General features: G+C 41.7%; 1 long non-coding RNA gene across 1 annotated transcript in view; it reads left to right on the forward strand.

Annotated features, from left to right (window-relative positions):
* The first annotated feature begins 28 nt into the window (after positions 1–28).
* The window catches only part of LOC105542845, a 39,300-nt gene continuing 16,377 nt past the window's right edge, over positions 29–22,951 (forward strand). The window contains exons 1-3 of the long non-coding RNA XR_001006536.1: positions 29–180; positions 3,422–3,511; positions 18,896–18,979. This is a non-coding gene — a long non-coding RNA (uncharacterized LOC105542845). The remainder of the gene's footprint in view (positions 181–3,421; positions 3,512–18,895; positions 18,980–22,951) is intronic.

The following is a 22,951-nucleotide window of genomic DNA, read 5'->3' on the forward strand; positions in this document are numbered from 1 at the left end:
CGCCTGAGGGAAGAGGAAGAAGGCAGAGGCTTCGCGTCCCGCCTCTCGCCTGGCTGGCCGTGGGCGGCCTGGACGCGGTTCCCTTGTCCTCCCCGGCGGCCTCTCGAATCTCCCAGGAATCCTAATGTCACCCGAGGATGCTGGGAGGAACGCTGAGCCGACCTCTCCATTGGGCTAAAGGTCTGAATTTGCAAACCCTGGGGTCCCAGGGCCGGGATCATCGACTTTGATGAATCCTGGAAACTTGTCGCAGCGCCTTTGGGGAAGCCTGGTTTATGGTACCTGAAGGGCGCTAGCGTTACAAGGCCCCGAGACGGGGGTTGCAGAGGTGGGGGTGACTAACGAGGCTGGCTCTTGCTCTTCTGGCGTTCCCTGAGGTCGGAACCAGGAACGAGGTTCCAAATAGCTGAATTCAACGTGTTCTGTTCTGGGGACTGGCAGTGCACAAGCAAGTCCCTGGCCCCACCCGTATGCAGCATAAGGAAATGTTGAAAAGACTGCCCGGGTCAATAAACCTGGACGTGGCAAATTTCAAAGAAAGTAATTCAAACACAGGTGGGGTCCTGGCTTATATCTATTGGATTTGGCTGCCATTTGGCAGCTGCTCGTTGGACAGGGAGAGACGAGGAGGTGACGCAGAGCCTGGAGGACAGCAGGTGTGTGTGCCTAAGCAGTTGGCTGCAATCCAGGGCAGAGCCGGAAACTTCCCGGTCTCCGTTGCTCTGCTTCTCTGTCCTTATTCCTCCCCCAATCGATAACCTCAGATCATCGTTTCAAATCAGTTACTAGGGCTGTGCCCATTATAACATGCAGGAGTATGTATAGCAGACCTGAACCCCAAAATCAGAAAAGCTTAGGATTAATTTAAAACCTCTCTCTCCCGCTCCGCGAAGTCCGTTAGGAATATTTCTTAGCTTTGTAGATAAACTGGTCTGGTTTCACACCCGGCCTCTCTGCGTTCTATGAGGAGAATGGCTGAACGAACATCTGGTGCGCCAGTAGGATGCTGCCTCTGAGTGATGAAGGGACCCTGAAGCTGAGGAAAGGGAACGCTTCCATTGAGAGGAACATGCTATAAGCTAGAAATGTCTGTGAAATATACAGGAATATGCTACAACTATATTCGTTTTCATGTAAATACGCCTTAAATTAATGCATGAACAAATTATTTAACATTTTCCTGAAAAAATCACTGAGCCGCCGGGCGCGGTGGCTCACACCTGTAATCCCAGCATTTTGGGAGGCCGAGGCGGGTGGATCACGAGGTGAGGAGTTCGAGACCAGCCTGACTAACATAATGAAACCCCGTTCCTACTAAAAATACAAAAATTAGCTGGGCCTGGTGATGCGTGCCTGTATTCCCAGTTACTCAGGAGGCTGAGGCAGGAGAATCGTTTGAACCAGGGAGGCAGAGGCTGCAGTGAGTCGCTACTGCACTCCAGCCCGGGTGACAGAGTGAGACTCCATCTCAAAAAAAAAAAACAAAAACAAAAACAAAAATCACTGAGAAAGCCGGGCACCGTGGCTCATGCCTGTAATCCCGGCACTTTGAGAAGCTGCGGCAGGTAGATCACCTGAGGTCAGGAGTTCGAGACCAGCCTGGCCAATATGGTGAAAACCCGTCTGTACAAAAATACAAAAAATTAACCAGGCGTGATGGTGGACGCCTGTAATCCCAGCTACTCGGGAGACTGAGGCAGAAGAATTGCTTGAACCCGGGAGGGGGAGGTTACAGTGAGCCTGAGATCTTGCCATTGCACTCCAGCCTGGGCAAGAAGAACAAAACTCCATCTCAAAAAAAAAAAAAAAAAAAAAATCACTGAGCAAAACGGATACTTATGGGAGATATGACACATTTATCCTGTAGTTTGAGACCTCCTATCACACAAACACTGGAAGTTGATACCAGTCAATTTCTGGTCACACCCCCAAATACCTGCCCTATTAAGAAGTGTGTGACAGTAGAAGAAATAATGGAAATTAAATCAACATTATTAGGGCCTGAAAATATTTACAAAATGATGGGAAATGGTAGGTCAGAGGGAGCTTGAAGAATAAAGGCTATTTCTCTAGAAAACTTTTCTGAAGACAGGTGGTAGGTCTGCTACAGCAACATACCATCCATAGGGTGACAAATGATAGAAATTTATTTCCTCACAGTTCCAGAGACTGGAAGTTTAGGATCAAGGGCTGATTTCTTCTGAGGCTTCTCTCCTTTTCTTGTAGCTGGCTGTCTTCATGTTCACATGGTGTTCTCTCTATATATCTGTCTGTGTCTAAACTTCCTATTCTTATAAGAACACCAGTTACATTTGATGAGGGCCCACCTTAATGACCTTATTTACAAATACAGTCACATTTTGAGCTACTAAGGGTTACGACATCAATATATTAATTGGGAGAGGGATGAAATTCAACCCATAATTGACAGCTAGAGGGAAAAAGAGGTTCTTTTTTTTAACTGTTTTTGGGCGCAGAGGGAGGAGGTTGGTAGTGGAGGTTGTTGTCATTTTCCCAGTAGCATTAGGGCAACTTGAACAAAGTCAGCACAGGGTCTGGGGCAGCATAAGAAGATTACATGAACTAGAAGTAAAGCTACCAGCTGTAATGGAAAGCTCTAAGGGTGATGGCTCAGTTGTGTTTTCCTCTAACACAGTGGTTCTTATCCCTGGGTGATTTTGTCCCCAGGGGACATTTGACAATGCCTGGAGGCATTCTTGATTGTCACAAACGGAGCTGTGCTATAGGTATCTAATGAGTAGAAGTTAAGTATTTCGCTCACCATCTGCAGTGCACAGGTCGCCCCCACAACAAAGATTTTTCTAGCCCAAAATGTCAATAGTGCTGAGGCCCAGAAGCCCTTCTCCAGGAGGCGATAAAAGGTCAGTGAAAGATGTTAACAAGCAGGTGGTTGAACTGACAGACACTCTGGTTATACTATATAGTGACTTCATGGTATGTCAGAAAAGAAGCAAATACATTTAGTAGCTAGTTGTTGATGCTGACACCTTTACTCACAAACTTGGCTAATCTCCAAAAACATACTAGCTGCTGAAGGTATAGCAGTAGAGGAGAAATAATCTTCAAGGGGCTATAATCTAAAGGGGATATGATATTGAATCATTTTATGACTTTCATAACATTTTCATATTTGTTTTAACATGATACAAAATATGGGGAGAAGAGTGAGGCCTCCAACTCCAAGTTCTCTAATTGGATATAAGTCAGTCATTCTATACAAGACTAAATATGTGGAATAACATTTTTCACATCTTTCTTTCCCATCTCTTGCCGCTGAGTACATGCCAGTTATTCAAGAATTATTCTCCTGCTTTCCCTTTAAAATTCTCTCTTCTCTCTGTTTTTAAATATTTATTTCCTTTGCTTTTCACCTGGAACATTTGCTGATTTTCTTTCTCAGACTGCACAAACCATGATAATGGCCAGCAAGGATGGAGGGAGCGTATGAGATGTGCCGGGCAGTGTGCTACGTCTCAGCCAACTCTAGGAGGTAAGTGTATTTGCTGTGGTAAAATATATATTTGGTCTTCATTTCCGTTTTCCTGGCATACAATTTCTAAAATGCTTAGAATCACCAAAATGATGTATTTTGTATGCTAATGAGTTCGCTGTTGAGTGTCAGCCCTTAGCTGGCTTCAGGGTGGAAACTGGTCATTGTGAAGACCAAGGCAGGATTAGAGGGCTAGGACTTTCAGTCCCATCCCCTAACCTCCAGGGAGGAGAGAGAAGCTGATGGCTAACTTGATCACCAATGGCCAATGATTTAATCAATCATGCCTACGTAATGAAGCCTCCATAAAAACCCAAAAGGACTGTGTGTGGAGAGTTCTAGATCGTTGAACACGTGGAGGTTCATGGAGGGTGACGCTTCAGGGTGGGCACCAAAGCTCCAAGCTCATTCTCCTGTACCTTGCCCTGTACATCTCTTCATCTGCATCCTTTGTCATATCCTTTATAGTAACTGGTAATCCTGAGTAAGGGGTTCCCTGAGTTCTGTGAGCCACTCTATCAGATTAATAAACCTAAGAAGGGGGTCATGTGAACCCCAATTTTTAGCCAGTCAGAAGCACAGGTAAAATAAGCTGGGGCTTGCAATTGGCATCAGAAGTTGGGGGGGGCACAGTATTGGAGACTCAACCCTTGGCCTGTGGGATCTGATGCCATCTCCAAGGAGACAGTGTCAGAATTGAATGGAATCGAAGGGCACCCTGCTGGTGTCGCCTGTAGAACTGATTGCCTGCTTGTTGGTGGGAAGAAATCCCTTGCATGCTTGGTCACAGAAGTCTTCTCTGTTGATTGTTGTATTAGAGCAGGGGAAAAACAATTTTAGTTTTCCCACACTCGGTATGATAATGGTCTTTATTTCATAGAGTCAGAAACTAAGAATTGGAAACATTAATAAACTTGCCCAAGGCCACATAGCTAGTGGCTGGTTATGGTAGATATTATACTCATTCAACTCCCATTCCATATTCTCTTTGGAAAAATTGGAGTGCTAACAGCCACATGTCCCAGACCATTTTGCATCTCACATATAGGAAGCAAATTGAGCTTTGTCAGTTAGATGTGTTCCTGCTCAATCTGGCAGGTGGAAGTGAAACAGAAGCCATCTTTCCGCTTTCTGGTCCAACTGACATGAGGATTAATGGCAGCTAGAGTCCAAGTTTGTTTCTAGTCACCGTTTTCATGGGCATGAGAGCCACTTGGGTTGGGGGAGCAGCATGGCAGCAGGAGTGGTTTTCTGAATTCTGGCCTTCAGCTATGGCGGTAATGTCCTGACTTCAACAACAACTGATGGCCCTCCAAGTTCTCTTCCTCTGTCTCATGAATATTTTTTTCAACTGATAATTGTAGATTCAAATGTATTTTTAAGGAATAATACAGTGAGTGACATGGTCATGTCTTCAAATACTGTAGAGCAATAGCACAAGCAGCATATTGGCATCGATAGAATTCACCAGTCTCTTGCCGGGCGCGGTGGCTCACGCCTGTAATCCCAGCACTTTGGGAGGCCGAGATGGGCGGATCACGAGGTCAGGAGTTCGAGACCATCCTGACTAACACGGTGAAACCCCGTCTCTACTAAAAATACAAAAATTAGCCGGGCGCGGTGGCGGGCGCCTGTAGTCCCAGCCACACGGGAGGCTGAGGCAGGAGAATGGCGTGAACCCGGGAGGCGGAGCTTGCAGTGAGTTGCGATCGCGCCACTGCACTCCAGCCTGGGAGACAGAGGGAGACTCCGTCTCAAAAAAAATAAATAAATAAATAAAATTAAAAAAATTAAAAAAATAAAAAAAAAAAAGAATTCACCAGCCTCATTCAGATTTCCTCAGTTTTTGTACTCATTTGTGCAAGAGTATGTATATTTACTTGTATACAGTTTGGTTTGGTTTGTTTTGTCTGAGACAAGGTCTCTCTCTGTCATCCAGGCTCACTTGCAACCTCAACCTCCTGGACTCAAGTCGTCCTCCTGTCTCAGCGTCCTATGTAACTGAGACCACAAGTACACACCACCATGTCCAGCTAATTTGCTTATTTTTAGTCTCACTTTTGCCAAGGCTGGTCTTCAGCTCCTGGGCTCCATTGATCCTCCCTCCTTGGCCACCCACCATGCCCAACTATTTTATTTATTTATTTATTTATTTTGAGTAGAGATGGAAGTCTCACTTTGTTGCCCAGACTGGCCTCGAACTCTTGAGCTCGAGCAATCCTCCTGCCTTGGCCTCCCACAGGGCTGGGGTTACAGGCATGAGCCGCCATGTCTGGCCTACTTCCATACAGTTTTATTGCATGTATATATTCATTCATCCACCACTGCCATCAGGATTCCAAAACCACCAGGATACCTCATGTTACCCCTTTATAACTGCACCACCTCCCTCCCACACCCATCCCTAACCTCTTGAAACATGAACCTGTCCTCTATTTTTAAAATTTTGTCATTTCAAAATGTACTATAGGCCAAGTGGAGTGGTTCACGCCTGTAATCCCAGCACTTTGGGAGACAAAGTTGGGAGAATTGCTTGAACCCAGGAGTTTGAGACCAGCCTGAGCAATATAGCGAGACCCCAGCTCAACAAAGAATAAAAACTAGCCAGACATGGTGGCACATGCCTCTGGTCCCAGCTACTGGGGAGGCTGGGGCCTCATTTGATCCCAGGGGATCGAGGCTGCAATGAGCCGTGATCGCACCACTGCACTCCAGCCTGAGTGACGGAGCAAGACCGTGTCTTAATTTTTTCTAAGTATTATAAATGAATAATCTTTTGAAATGTGCTTTTGTCATTCAAGTTTCCTGGAGATTCATCATCCAAGATATTGTGTGTATGGATAGTTTGTTTATTTAGTTAGTTAGTTATTTTTGAGTGGGAGTCTTGCTCTGTCGCCCAGGCTTGGAGTGCAGTGGTGCGATCTTGGCTTGCTGCAACCTCTGCCTCCCAGGTTCAAGCAATTGTCCTGCCTCAGCCTCCCAAGTACCTGGGATTGTGGGCACCCTCCACCATACCCAGCTAATTTTCGTATTTTAGTAGAGACAAGGTTTCACCATTTTGGCCAGGCTGGTGTCGAACTCCTGACCGCAAGTGATCTGCCCACCTCTGCCTCCCAAAGTGCTGGGATTACAGGGGTAAGCCACTGCCCCCAGCCTCATTAATTTTTATTGTTGAATAGCGTTCCATAGTATGGCAGTACAATCGCTGGTTTAACTGTTCACTTACTGAAGGATATCTCAGCTGTTTCCAGTTTGGGACCACTACAAACAAAGCCACTGTGAACATTCACACACAGGTTTTTGTGTGAACATACATTTTCACTTTGCCCAAGAGTGCAATTGCTGGGTCCTGTGATCATTGCCTGTTTAATTGTTTGTTTGTTTGTTTGTTTGTTTGTTTGTTTTTAACTGCCAAATTTTTTTCTCGCAAGGATTTTGTAAACATAGAATTTCCTGTATTAAATCCCTTTCTACCTGAGATGCCTGTAGTGGCTTCTGTGTCCAGCTCTAACCCTTGGCTGACATGGCTCAAACTTCAGACCCAGCGCTCTTAACCAAGACTGGAAGACCAAAGAGATGACCTCCTGAGTGCATGAAAATGACAGAGAGAGAAAGGTCGGGGCAACAGAAAGCATCCAGTGGAGAAGTAGAGACCATTTCCTTTTTTTTTTTTTTTTTTTTTTTGACCTTCCCTGAACTCCAAGATTTACACCAGATTTGCAGTTCAGGTAATAAACAGAGTAGAAGCACTGGATTTTTTAATAAAATCTTATACAATCCAACTTTGTTGGACATGAGACAACTTAGATCCCTGCTTTTCCACTGGAATAAATTAGATCACATAAATCTTCTTTCTTAGAATGCATAGCAGAAGCAGCAGGGTTTTAGAAACAGAGTTAAAAGGCAACGAGATAGCTCTAAAATTTCTTTCTATTTTTTTGAGACGAGTTTCGCTCTTGTTGCCCAGTCTGGAGTGCAATGGTGTGATCTCGGCTCACCGCAACCTCTGCCTCCTGGGTTCAAGTGATTCTCCTGCCTCAGCCTCCTGAGTAGCTGGGATTACAGGCATGTGCCACCACGCCTGGCTAATTTTTTGTATTTTTAGTAGATACAGGGTTTCTCCATGTTGGTCAAGCTGGTCTCAAACTCCTGACCTCAGGTGGTCCACCCACCTCGGCTTACCAAAGTGCTGGGATTACAGGTGTGAGCTACCACACCTGACCGATAGCTCTAAAATTTCTAGGAAGTTCCTGAAATCTGTCACCTCAACTTTGGAATATACCATCCTACAAATGAAATCAGACTATAACAAGTTTTTTGAATGATGCATTTAGAAAAGGAAAAAAAAAGGTATTCAAAATAATTGAGCACATTTATTTGTTTTCTCTTATATCCTCACTCATATAATTTCCCATCAGATAGCTGTCTTCAGACAAATGAGTATTACAAGTATGAGTTCTGGGCCATGTGTATTGTATACCTATCTATAGCAGGCTCTGTATGTAAGCCTGAGTCACTTTGTCTCTAGCTCCTCTGGGTTTTTGTTGTTGTTGTTGTTGTTGTTGTTGTTTTGTTGAGATGGAGTGTCGCTCTGTCACCCAGGCTGGGGTGCAGGGATATGATCTCAGTTCACTGCAACCCCCACCTCCCGGGTTCAAGCAATTCTCCCACCTCAGCCTCCTGAGTAGCTGGGATTACAGGCATGTGCCACCACGCCCGGCTAATTTTTGCATTTTTGGCAGAGATAGGGTTCACCAGGCTGGTCTTGAACTCCTGACTTCAAGTGATCCGTCCACCTTGGCCTCCCAAAGTGCTGGGGTTACAGGCATCAGCCACCGCACCCGGCCTGCTCCTCTGTTTTTTAATTTTTCTTTTTTCCTTTTTTTTTTCTTTTGACCAATAGTCTTCAAGCTAGAAAACTTCATTGGGGACATTTTATTGGGAAGGTTTTCCACTCTAATAATCTCAATTTCTCAATGCGCTAAAACCCAGGGAGCAGAGCCTTGGAATCATTGCTATACTGTCTAATTAGAACCTCCTCTCAAGGAAGTCAGCATTGCTTTTCTGTTAGCAGCATCAAACCCAGAGAGGAAAAGCATGTGAAGGTTTAAGTCTTCCATGGCCCTTGTTTTCCCCTCGGGATTTGAGAACATGCATATGCCCACTCCTCCCTTTGTAACATTTCTTAAAGCCTTGCTCAATAAAAGTGAATCTCTAATAACATAAAACACTAGAGATGAAGTAATACATTGTTCTTTAAAATAGATGAGGTAATAAAACACCATTGACTGCTATGGAAACTTTCCAGTTCCTGGTTACTAGTCTGATTCTTATAATGTGTCAAAATTGCCTCAAGGTTAAGATATTGGTCTTATTGCTAATTCTAAGCACTGTAATGCCAGAGAAACCTTACCATTTTGTACTAATATGTTTAACATGTTCAAGATGCTGTCATAAATCTCAGGCTCCTCATGGCTGAGTCCACTTCAACTAGTAATGGCTTCCAGTCATTTTTGATGACTGGTAAAGGGTTGGCTAAGGGCCTAATCTGCATAGCTAATGGGAATGCTAAGACTGTAAAGGCAAGCATCACGAATCCTATGCAACAGAGAATTTGCTAGACCTTCTGGGAAAGAGAACTTTGATCCTAATGAATTTTTTTAAATGGCCCCCTCATTCCCACTAAGAGATCTTTCATCAACCTCCAGGAGGCATGCCTTGGGAAACTCGCCCTAGGATAGAAGAGTGCTGAAGAGTATCTGGGTTCTGTCCTGGATTGTGTCCTAATTGTTAGTGAGAAGACCCACTTTTGACTTGACATTGGATAGGATCACTAAGTGATCCTCACATGCAACTCTGGGATAATTTGTTCCATATTCTCAAGCAAACTGTAAGTCTTGAAAAAGCAAGCTGCTCCTCTGGGAACCTGACCAAAAAAGCAGTAAGCGCTAGTGAAGATGGGACCTTCAGCAGCCAGTGAGCAGTAGAGATAGTTGTGGCAAAATCAGTATCAGCTGCGATCCTGGCAAAATGACCATGGCTTCAAATAATCATGACAGACACTATGGCTTGGCTCCCAACGCAAGAAGTGTTCAGCCAAGTAAAGTGTTCAGTGAAAACGCCAGGGAGTTAATCCTGATTTGTCTAAAGCCATCATATTAGTTCCATTCCCCTTGTCAATGAAGGATTTAGGCATAGCCATGTTATGCAGCCCTAGCCCCTGAGTTGAAATAGGTGGAATTATTCTGCTATTAAGTCCCTCCTGCCCACCTCCTATAGGAGATATCCTCAGGTTAGTGTTGAAGGCATTCAGCCTTTCCTGTCTGAGGTCCTTCCAGATCCTGCCTGATGGCAGCACATCATTCTATGGGTAATTAGGATAGGGCTCTGCTGGGCAGTTATTCTGCTCCTTGTGACATTAACTGGAGTCACTCAGTGGTATTCAGATGGTGACTGGAGAGTTCATAAAGTCTTCCCTCACAGTCTCGTGCCTTGACAGGGAAGTCTGGAAAACAGGGCTCAGACGGAATCTAAGTGGCCAGGCCCTCTCTCCCTGGCCTCTCTGTGGCCTCTCCACATGGTGCCTTCAGTGTGGGAGACAGCTCACATGGTGAGTCAGTACTACCAGGTATAGGGTTCTAAAAGACTGAGGGAAAAACTGCAAGACTCCTTATGACTTAGCCTTGAAGTCTCAGAACATCACTTCTTCTCACATTCTACTGGTTAAAGTAAGACACTAAGACCAGTCCAAACTCAACAGGAAGGAATTAGATTCCACATCTCAATGTGAGGAGCAGCATGAATATGCAGAGAGGAAAGGAATTGATTGTGGCCCTCTTTGAAAACTATCTCAGGCCATCCTTGGGTCACCTCAATTCATAGCTCTTATGCAAAATACACTCACCTCTTGCATTTGTTTTCTATGCTGTGTAACAAATTACTACAAACATAGCAGCCTTAAATAATACACATTTATTATCTTAGTTTCTGTGGGGCAGGAGCCTGGGCATGACTCAGCTAGGTCCTCTGCTCAGGGCCTCATGTGACTGCAGTCAAGGTGTCAGATGAGCTATATTCTCATCTGGAGGCTTGGCAGGGGAAGAGTGTACTTCCAAGTTCATTAGGTTGGTGGTAGAATTCACTCCATTGTGGATGTATGACTGAGGACCCTGGCTTTTTGGTAGCTGTCAGAAGAGGCCAGTCTTGGGTCCTAGATACCACGTGTGGCTCCTTACAATGTGGGTTTTCTCAACATAGCTACTTACTGCGTGAAGTCAGTAAAAAGAATCTCCCAGTCCAGTATGCTAAGACAGAGCCTTGTATAACATAAGTCCCACCCTCACTCAAGGGGAGGGGAATATTAAGAAGACATGAACAGCAAGAGGTGAAAATAATTGACCTTAGGACCTGTCCATCACATTCCCTTTTTGGAGGCCCCAAATTTGATGGTTTAATTAAAGAAAAAAAATGTTATTATCTCTTGTGGTTCTATGTGTTGGCTGAGCTTCAGATGGGAAGTTGTTACTTGGGATTTTGATTCTGGTTGCAGTCAGATGGCATCTGGAGCTGGGATCCTCTGAAAGTTTGATTGGGTTAGAAGTTCAAAATGGCTTCTTCACACACATGTTTCTTGCCTGGGTTGGGATGACGAGAATGCAAGGGCCTGGCTAAGCATTTCTTTCTCTCCATGAAGCCCTCTCCATGTGGCTGGCCTGGGCTTTCTTACAGTGTGGGAGTCTGAGTGGTGGGACTTACACATGGTAGTTCACTTCACAAAAGTAAACATTGCCACAGTCCTAGGAGGAAGCTGCAAGGCTTTGGATGGTGTGGGCTCAGCAGTCATGCAGTGCGATTTCTGTCACATTCTGTTAATCAAAAGCAAATTACAAGGCCAGCCCAGATTCAAGGGGTGGGGACTCCCCTAGGGTGTGAATCATAGGAGGTACAGCTTATTGGGGGAGCTGTTTGTGGAGACTATTAAATATATCAACTTGGAAAAGCAACGTGATTACTATATATGGTTTCTAAAACTACCTCCCACAAGAACATCACCGAGATTTATATTCAGATTCCATGTCACAGATTTTGACTGAGAAACTAATGCCATGTTGGTGCATTATTTAATAAAGCCAGGCATCAAACATGCATAGTCACATGGTCACAATGAAAGTATGTACCTAGGCCGGGTGCAGTGGCTCACGCCTATAATCCCAGCACTTTGGGAGGCTGAGGCAGGTGGATCACCTGAGGTTGGGAGTTCAAGACCACCCTGACCAACACGGAAAAACCCCGTCTCTACTAAAAATACAAAAGTAGCCAGATGTGGTGGCACGTGCCTGTAATCCCACCTACTCGGGAGGCTGAGGCAGGATAATGGCTTGAACCCAGGAGGTGGAGGTTGCGAGTGAGCCAAGATCATGCCATTGCCCTCCAGCCTTGGCAACAAGAGTGAAACTCCATCTCAAAAAAAAAAAAAAAAAAAAAAAAAAAACAAGAAAGTGTATACCATGCCATGGGCATGCATTTTCCATTATCTCTGATAGCTCAGAGTTCATCACAACCGAGTGTGCTGGGCTGGAAAGGGTTTCCTTTCCTGAAAAGAGATGGGCAAAGACAAACTTAGCTTTCTGGTCGTGGGGGTTGTTCTGTAGGTATGATGCTTGGAGTTCTACTGGATATCCTGTGACTATGAAGGGAAAGTCAAATATTGTACAAAAGCAACTCAGAATCCCGACGTAATTGAGCTGCAATAGTAACCAACCCTGAAACTTCTTACCTTTAGACTTCTATGTGAGACAGTACATTCCTTATTTTTTTAAACCACCTTAACTGGATTTTCTGTTCCTTGCAACTCAATACATTTTTTGTTTTAGCCAACTTATCTAAACTAATTTTGATCAATTTATTTTTATTGTTACATCTCTCTAGACCACCAAATAGTGAAGAAGAAAGGAGCCTGGAGCCACAGTAGGACTTTAATGGCCACTAAGTACATACAATCATCTGGCACCCTGCCAGGGAAATTTGGGGCCTTTGGAGCTTCATGCTTGGAAAACCACACCCTTAATTTTCCTCCCTTAGTCCAAGTGGACTGAGAGACAAGCTTATGTTTTGTTTCTTATAAATTTTTTTTTACACCCATCTGACCCTTAAACATTGCTATGGTTTGAAAGTGATGCCTCCAAAATTCATGTGCTGGAAACTTAATCCCCAATGCAACAGAACTGAGAGGTGGGGCCTAATGGGAGATCTGTAAGTCATGAGGGCTTTGCCCTCATGAATGGATTAATGCTGGTATGAAAAGGGCTTGTGGAAGTGGGCTTTCTCTCTCTTGCCCTCTCTCCCAGTCTTCTGCCATGTGAGGACAGTGTACCCCCCGCTGGAGGATGCAGCAGTGAGGCACCGTCTTGGAACCAGAGACTAAATATGCTGGCAGCTTAATCCTGGGCTTCCCAGCGTCCAGAACTGTGAGAAATAAGTTTCTGTTCTTTAACATTTCCTAGTGTGTGGTATTCTGTTATAGCAGTGCACACACACACACACACACACACACACACACAAAAAGATTGATAATAATTCTTCTCTTTTCTAACCCTAGCTTAATGTGGAAAAACAAGTTTATATTTTAGGGGATTTATCCGTACTTACCCAAAACCTTGTATCATCTCCATCTGTTCCACTGGTTATTACCAAATGAGAATTAGTCAGTTGACCTTTTGTGCAGGAGGGTATTAGTCTCCTAGGACTGCTGTAACAAAATACTACAAACTTGATGACTTAAAACAAATGTATTCTCTCACACTCTGGAGGCTGCAAATCTGAAATTAAGGTGTCCGCAGGCCCACATCCTCTCTGCAGGCTCTAGGGAAGGATTGTGTCTGCCTCTTCCTAGCTTCTGGTGGTTGCCGGCATTCCTTGGCCTTCCTTGGCTTATAGACACGTTGCTTCGCTCTTTGCCTCTGTAGTTACATGACGTTCTCCCTGTGTGTGTCTGTGTTAAAAATTTCCCTCTTTTAATAAGGACGACAGTTGAATTGGGTCAGGGGCCACCCTACGCCGCTCTGACTTCATCTTACCTTGATAACATCTGTAAAGACCCTATTTCCAAATAAGGTCACATTTATACACACCAGAGGTCAGGACCCAAACATCTCTTTGGGGAACTCAATTCAACCCACAGCAGTCAAGTCTATCAAAGGACTGATGTAGTAATGAACATCACCCTCAGTGGGAAGAGTCTAATAAACTGTGTTGGCAAAAGACAAGAGCCTAAGGGCAGGTGGAGAAGGTTGATTGAGGAGGAAGGAGAATGTAAAAAGAAGCTGGTAAAGTTTTCTGAGGAAATGGATTTCTCTTGGGTTGTCAGGAAAATCATATGGGGAGAACAAAGTCTTTTCTTCATTGAGCACTTGTAAGTTGGTAGCCTTTAGATGAAACATTTCATGTATTGTTTCAGTATTCCTCACAGCCTACAAGGTAGGAATATCTCCAGTTTTTTTAGATAAGGAAGTTGGAACACAGGGAAGTTACAGTCAATTGCTTAAAGGTTATTTAGTAAATAAATGGCAAAGCCAGGAATTAAAGCCCTCTCTGGCTCACAGCAAACTCTTTCCGTTCGTGAAAGTAAAATCCTGCACTGTCAATAAATAATTACCCCGTATGTAATATCTGCCAGGTACAGGACCCAGGGGTGTGTCGGGATATATGCTGCCAAACTGCCTTGGACAAAGGTGATCACAGTTTACATTTCCACTTACACTGTAGGAAAGTGCCTGATTACACAGACCATTCCCAGCACTGAATATTCAACCCGGAATTGTTTAAAACTAGATGTTTAAAAAGTGGTATCTTGTTTTAATGTGCGTGTTTTTGATTATTAGTGAAGTTGAACGTCTCTTCAAATGCTTATCTTAACCATTTCTATTTCCTTTTCTCTGAATTGTCATATATTTTGCGCATTTTCTGTGGGGTTGTTTATCATATAGATTTGTTGAAGTTTTTTATATATGAGATCAACACTGTGTCATTTTGTATGTTACAAATACATCCTCCCATTAAGTTGCTTTTCATTTTGCTTTGTTTCTAGGAACTTACTTAGAAAGATATTCCCCAAAGCAAGATGATAACACTGTCCTTCTATATTCTTCTGTATATGGTTGGTTTGTCTGTCTGTTTGAAGAGATAGGGTCCCACTCTGCCCCAGGCTTCAGAGGTGTGATCCTAGCTCACTACAGCCTACAACTTCTGTGCTCAAGTGGGGGACCCTCCCACCTCAGCCTCCCGAGTAGCTGGAACTACTGGCACGTACCACCATGCCTGGCTAATTTTTATTTATTTATTTTTGTAGAGATTTTTTTTTGCCACTGTTTTGCCCAGGCTTGTCTCAAACTCCTGACCTCAAGCGATCCTCCTGCCTCTTGGCCTCCCAAAGTGTTGGATTATAGGTGTAAGCCAGTAGTCACCACTGTACATGTATTTTTATATAAAATGTAATAAAATGTTTTTTCTCAACTGGACAGTCATTGATCAATGATCTCAAAGCTATCTGTTGATTAGTCCATCCTCCCCCTACTAATTTGATATTTTGTCTTGATTGTATCTTGAATTAGAATTTACAAATAGGTATTTTACTAGAAGCTCATTTGTTTAACTGGATTAATTTTCTAACCTTTCAGTGTCAAACTTTTTCAATATGATAGCTTAATCATTTCCCCTTTATGATTCTTCATTTTTTAAATTTATATTCTATTCTTTTTTTTTTTTTTTTTTTTTTGACAAAATCTTGCTGTGTCACCCAGGCTGGATTGCAGTGGCGCAATCTCAGCTCACTGCAACTTCCACCTCCCAGGTTCAAGCAGTTCTCCTGTCTCAGCCTCCCAAGTAGCTGTGATTACAGGCACATGCCACCACACCCGGCTAATTTTTTTGTATTTTTAGTAAAGACGGGGTTTCACCACATCGGCCAGGCTGTTTTCAAACTCCTGACCTCAAGTGGTCCACCCGTCTCGGCCTTCCAAAGTGCTGGGATTACAGGCGTAAGCCACCACACCCAGCTATGTTCTATTCTTACACATTTTCTCTTCCTAGAAAATATCAGAATTATCTAATTCTTTCCACTAGGATTTTTTCTTTGCGGGGGGACTAATATTATATTTACAGATTAATATAAAATACTTATATTTTATATTAATATGTATAGAATTATTTTCTACCAATTTATTTACGACTTAAAGTTTTAAAGTTTTGTCACTTAGCTCTTACGTTTTCCTTATTACATTTCAACCAAGGTTTTATAATTTATGTTGCAATTGTGAGTGGGAATCTATTTTTCCTGATATTTCCTTTTATTGTTATTGTTGAAAAAATAAGAAACCAAAATATAGAATCCATTATTTCTGCATCTTGATCTTTTTTTCCACACTACTGGATTTACCATAATCAATTCTTTATGTCTTCCTGAAAGTCCTCTCGTTTCTGATAAGCTAGTTCTAGCTCTCCTGGCTTTCTAGTGCTTTTATGGACATTAAACATTATATATATTTAATTATATAAAGATTATATATATTTTAAAGTGACCTTATGTTTTACAGCAATTTTAGATTTATAGCAAAATTGAACAGAAGGTACAGAGAGTTCCCATATCCCCCTCTTGTCACACACTCACAACCTTCTTCACTATCAGCATCTCCCACCAAAGTAGTACATTTGTTATAATCAATGAACCTGCACTGACACAATATTATTACCCAAACTCCACAGTTTACATAGGGTTCAACAAGTGTTGTACATCCTATGGGTATGGACAAATGTATAATGGCATATATTTACCATTATATAATAGTATCATACAGGATAGTTCCACTGCCCTCTGTGCTCTGCCTATTCATCCCTCTCTCCTTGCAACCCCTGACAACCACAGATTTTTTTTTTTTTTCTCTTTGAGACAGAGTCTCGCTCAGTTGCCCAGGCTGGAGTGCAGTGGCGCGATCTAGGCTCACTGCAAGCTTCGCCTCCCGGGTTTACGCCATTCTCCTGCCTCAGCCTCCTGAGTAGCTGGGACCACAGGCGCCCGCCACCACACCCGGCTAATTTTTTGTATTTTTTTAGTAGAGACGGGGTTTCACCGTGTTTGCCAGGATGGTCTCGATCTCCTGACCTCGTGATCCGCTCCTCTCGGCCTCCCAAAGTGCTGGGATTACAGGCATGAGCCACCGCGCCCGGCCGACAACCACTGATCTTTTTACTGTCTTCATAGTTTTACCTTTTTCAAAGATCATGTTGTTGGAATCATACTGTATATGGCCTTTTCACATTGGTTTCTTTTACTTAGTAATATGTATTTAAGGTTCCTCTATATCTTTTCTTGGCATGATAGATTATTTCTTTTTATCACTAAACAATATTCCATTGTCTGAATCTACCAGAGTTTGTTTAGTCGTTCACCCACTGAAGGATGTCTTGGTAGCTTCCAAGTGTGGGCAATTAGTAATAATGACGTTACAAACATCTTTGCACAAGTTTTTTTGTGGACAAAGTTTTTACCACAAAACTTTGTTTTGTAAATAGTAAGGTATGTGATTGCTGGATTATGTGGTAAGAGTATGTTTAGTTTTGTAAGAAACTGCCAAACTATCTTCCAGAGTGTCTGGACCATTTTGCATCCCCACCATCAATGAATGAAAATTCCTGCTGTTCCACATCTTTGTCAGCACGTGGTTTCATCAGGCGTTCTGGATTTTGGCCGTTCTAATAGATGTGTAGTTGATGTGTACATTCTAATAGATGTGTAGTGTCATTTTAATTTACAATTCTCTAATGACATGCAATGTTGAGCATCTTTTCATGTGCTTATTTGCCATCTATATACTTTATTTGGTGAGATATTTATTCAGGTCTTTTGCCCATTTTTTAAATTGAGTTGTTCCTTTCCTTATTGTTGAGTTTTAAGAGTTCTTTGCATATTTTGGATAACAATCATTTATCAGATATGTGTTTTGCAAATATTTTCTCCCAGTCTGTGACTTGAGAGTCCTTTCATAGAGCAATTTTTAATTTTAATGAAGCTTTGCATATCAATTTTATCTTTGTTACTGTATTTTAAAAACAATCATCATACCCAAGGACATCTAGATTTTCTCTTACATTATCTTCTGGGAGTTTTATAATTTTGCACTTAATATTTAGGTCTATGATCCATTTGAGTTAACTGTTGTGAAAGATGTAATCTCTGTGTCTCGATTCCGTTTTTTTTTTTTGTTTGCTTGTTTGTTTGTTTTTGCATATGGATGGCCAGTTGTTCCAGCACATTTGAGGAAAAGACTGTCTTTTCTCCATGGAGTTTTCTTTGCTTCTTTTTCAAAAGTCAGTTGTTATGTGGTTCTATTCCTGGGCTCTCTATTCTGTCCCACTTATCTACTTGTCCATTCTTTTGCTAATATCGTACCATTTTGATTACTGAAGCTTTATAGCAAGTCTTGAAGTCAAGTAGTGTCAGTCCACAACCCTGTTTTTCTCTTTCAATATTGATTTGGCTGTTCTAGGTCTTTCATCTCTCCATATAAATTCAATAATCAGTTTGTAAGTATCCACAAAATAACTTGCTGGAATTTTGATTGAGATTGCATTGAGTCCCTGTTGAGTCCCTATTATATAGTGTTTAATAAACCACCCCAAAATGAGATCAAGTTGGGAAGAATTGACATCTTGACAATATTGTCTTCCCACCCATGAAAATAAAATATCTCTCCATTTTATTTAGTTCTTCGATTTCTATTATCACAGTTTTATAGATTTTCTTATGTATGTTATGTACATATTTTGTTAGATTTATACCTAAGTATATAATTTTTGGGGTGCTAATGTAAATGGTATTGTATTTGTAATTTTATCTATTTGTTTATTGTTCATTTTTATGAAAGAAATAGATTTTTACAAATTGACCTTACATCCTGCATCCTTACCATAATTATTTATAAGGGCCGGGAGATTTTTGGAGACTCTTCTCAATTGTCGATGTAGATGATTGTGTCATCTATGAACAAAGACAGTTTTATTTCTTTCTTCCCAATCAGTATACATTTTATTTCCTTTTTTTGTCCAACTGCACTAGCTAGGACTGCCAGTAAGATGTTGAAAAAGAGTGGCAAGAGAGGTCACCCTTGTCTTGTTCCTAATCTTAGCCAGAAAACTTCTAATTTCTCACTATTAGGCATGGTATTAACTGTAGGACTTTAAATGTATACATTATTTATACATTATTTATAAGGTTTAGGAAGCTCCTCACTATTCTTAGTAGGCTGAGTGTTTTTATCATGAACAGGCATTGGATTTTGTCAAATGTCTTTTCTGCATATATTGATGAGATCATGTGATTTCCTTTTTTAGCCTGTTGATGTGATGGACTACATTAATTGATTTTTGAATGTTGAGCCAGCCTTATGTATGTGGGATAAATCCCTGTGGATCATGGCATATATTTCATTTTATACATTTCAGATTTAGTTTGCTGGATTTTTTATATGAAATTTCATATAATTTCATTAGGATATTGGAATAAAAAAGATGTAGATGCATATATTCAGTCATTCCTTTTGCCCCAGTTATATTTCTAAAAGCTTAACAAAAGTCTGGAGAAATCTCTTTTATGTTCTGAGGAGTTAAAAATTATATTACAAGGAAGCAACAAGAGAAAAGGCTCATCCCCAATTTTTCCTGGTGCCTATTATATTGCTTAGTAAACCACCCCAAAACTTGGTGATTTAAACAACAATGGTCATTTATGTTGCCTGTGAATTGCAGTCTGGGCAGGGCTCTGCAGGGAAGGCTCATCTCTGCCTCACAGGGACATTCAGTGGCTGGAAGGTCCACCTCCAGGCTGGCTAACACACAGTTGGCAAGTCGGTACTCACTGCCTCTGTGTGGGAGCTCAGCCACAGCTCAGAGCTAGGCATTCTCACAGCACGATGGCTGGTTCCCAAGGCCAAGTATCCTGAGAGAGAGCTGGGTAGATGTTGTATTGCCTTCAGCTGTACTCTATTAGTCAAGGCAGTTGCAAAGTCACAGGCAGGCTGAAGGGGAGGGAAGAGAGACTCCATGTGAAGACACAAGGAGAAGGCAATCATCTGCAAGCCAGGAAGTAAGGCCTCACCAGAAACCAAATTTTCCAACACCTTAATCTTGGACCTCTTGGCTCCAGAACTGTGAGAAAATAAATTCTGTTATTCAAGACATCCAGCCTGTGGTATATAGTCATAGCAGCCCAAGTAGATTAAGACAAACCCCATTAGGCCTTGAATGCTAATGTTAGGCAAAGACTTAGCATATTAAGGCCGTTTTTAGACAGAGAGCTTTTTTGACTATCACGGTGGTAAATGGAGCATGCCAGTCTACATGTAAAGAGGCCCATAGAGTGGAAATCCCCGCCATTCTAGTACTCTTATGACAAGCTGACTATATGCAGGCAGAACAAAGGGACAGATTCCCCATTAGTGATTAAGGAAACAATGTGCCTTGGGGAGACATGAAAGCTCTGGAAGGGTATGAGTACCTTCAGATGGGTAGGCTTAGATTCTAGAAATCATGTGGATGGGTAGAGCCCAAATGGCCAGCACCTCCATTCATGCATGAGATCAGTACATAAGAGATACACATCATAGAGTTTTCATCTACTACTGGGGTCTGACTCTTACACCTGTATGAATATGGGTAGAGCCTAGGTAGGACCATCGTATGAATGAATGTTCAGGAGTCACCCATCCCCATGAATGGAAACTAGGACCGATGGAACTAAGTATTTCCTGAACACTCAATGTGGACCAACCTAATGGTGAACAAAACCACATCTGAGAAGGGGAACGCATAGGGACTACTTAGTGTTAGGAAACAGTCCCCGATTTCTGACTCATCCTGCTTTAAGCCAATTTCCTTCCCACAAGACAGTACAAGACACAGCCTACAGTAGGATAGTAAAAGTCCTGAACTTTCTCTTTCAGTATCCCATGCTGTCAGAGGTCACTTTAGCTAGGCTTAGAAACCAGAAGGAAAAGAATCTCAGGAGGGCAAAGGGATGTGCATAGTAGTGGTAAGACGATGAGGTGCCAGGGGCAGAGGAATAAGAAATTTAATGGTTTTCATTCAGACTTTATTATTTGGGCATGAGTTTTTAAATCATGAGCCATTGGTGATTAACTCATCTCCAGCCCCGCTGCCCTCCCCGAAGGTCGGGGAGGCTGGAAGTCCATCCCTCGGATCATGCCTTGGTCTTCATTCCCCAAACCCCATCCTGAAGCCAGCTGGGGCCCCCAATACTGAGTCATTTCATTAGCGAAGGACAGTCATCACTCTGGAGATTCCAAGGGTCTTAGAAGTTCTTGTTTTAGAAACTGGGTACTAAGACCAAATATTATAACAAAAAGATGTTCCTAGCATTCCTATCATTCAGGCAGTTACAAAGGTTTTTGGAACTCTGTGTCAGGAATCAGGAGCAGAGGCCAGATATATATATTCTTGTCATGTCACACAAGAGGATGCAGAAAATCTGGGACTGTAATTCTTGGTGGTTATGTCATCTCAGGAAACTTCTTTGACCTCCATTGCTTCACAATTAAATGGGGGCAGATAGGCCTCCCCTCTCTCCCTCTGTTTCCTGAGCACACATTCCAGAAACTTAGCGAACTCTAGAGACTAAGACACAGCCCTGACCCCCAGGGAGCAAGGTCTTAGGGTGCAGGAGAAAATTATCGTTTTTGTTCCCTTCTAATAGTGAAATATATGATCATTTAAAAAATGCGGTATACCTCCTAATTAAGCCAAGTTTCCCTTCTCATTTTAATTATCAGGAATTTAAATCAATCAAGGCATAAATTGGACCAAACATTATTACCACTTTTCATTGATATCCTTAACTAAGAATGTTACTGAAACTTTCCCTTAATACTTATTATAGATCTTCCAAGTCAGTCCTGAGAAAATACATAAACCTCATCTCTGGGCAAGAGCTTGTACATTTAAGTAACAGGATTCCAAATAAACAATATTGCTGAGTTAACTAAAATTAACTAAAAATAAATCTCATCTAAAATATTAAAAATGGATATTTTAAAAATGCTTTTTCAGGAGGCTGAGGCAGGAGAATGGTGTAAATCCGGGAGGTGGAGCTTGCAGTGAGCTGAGATCCGGCCACTGCACTCCAGCCTGGGCGACAGAGTGAGACTCCATCTCAAAAAATAAAAATAAAAAATAAAAAATAAATAAAAATGCTTTTTTTTTTAAGTGTTCCTGGTTAAATGTGGCATCTAAGAATGGTTTTTGCAACTTATAAAAAGCTGCTGCCTATCTTTTTAAAAATTCCTCCCCAAAAAAATCACATAAATGGTGAATTTATAAAACGTCACAAAATTGAATAATATAATGGCAATGAGAATAAGTAAAAGGAAAAAATTATAAAAAACATTTACTCACAATAGTATACATTCCATTCAACTATTCTGGGAATTCCATTTATATATGCAAAGTTTCTATTAACTTCTTTGGAATCCAGCATAAGCCTTTGATAGTATTTATAAAAAATTTTAAAATGTGAAATGGCAAAATGGAAAGAGAGCATTCAAAGAGAAAGGAAATTCTTGGTCAGTTAAAACATTTCACACCTCCCTAACTGCCTTTCTCTGCTTCTTGATTCAAAGTTCTAAGGCAAGTAAACACTAGAAATTAGTGTTTCCTTTAAAAAGCCTTCTTGGGTTATGCCAAATCAAAAAAGACATCTTACTTCACACTGTTGAAAAAACAGAGCATCTCCGAAGTTACCAGCTGTACATTTTACTTATTTGAATGCACCCAGAACACATTGCAAAGATATTCAGCAAATGCCTACTGAATTGAATCTTGATGAGAAACAGATAATTCTGTTCTTCTATTAGTTCTATTTTATGGGGGTAGCTTAAAAATTAATCAATTTAGATGATGACATTCAAGGTCAGGAATGTTATTCCTTCTTCCTCGCTCTGTATTCCTGGAAGCCTTTTACAGCTTATTGTATTCAGCATTCCTCCTTGCATAAAATACAGACTAGTCACCAGAATTCCTATAAAAATGAAAAACAAAAACAAGTGCTCCTATTAAAAGTTTTAAGAAGTCATTTTGTCAAGAAAAAAACCTTCTTTAACGTTCTCTTCAAGTCTAATCAAGGGCTTTGAGAAAAATGCTGAGCAGTTTCCTTTTCGCTAAAGTTCAAGGAAGACAAAAGAGACAGATTTACATTTTGATTGAACGTTTTATTTATTCAGTCTTCACTTGGCAAATATTTATTACTGTCCACTGCACACCAAGCACTGTGATAACTACTTGTTAATGCTGGGTAAGCTGCTAGAGTGAGCTACTCAAGAAGTGTATAATATGAACCACTACAGATCATTGATAAGATGTGTGACCACTCTGTCTCTT

This window comes from Mandrillus leucophaeus, unplaced genomic scaffold (genome assembly GCF_000951045.1).
Source record: "Mandrillus leucophaeus isolate KB7577 unplaced genomic scaffold, Mleu.le_1.0 Scaffold27, whole genome shotgun sequence".
NCBI classification, from domain to species: Eukaryota; Metazoa; Chordata; class Mammalia; order Primates; family Cercopithecidae; genus Mandrillus; species Mandrillus leucophaeus.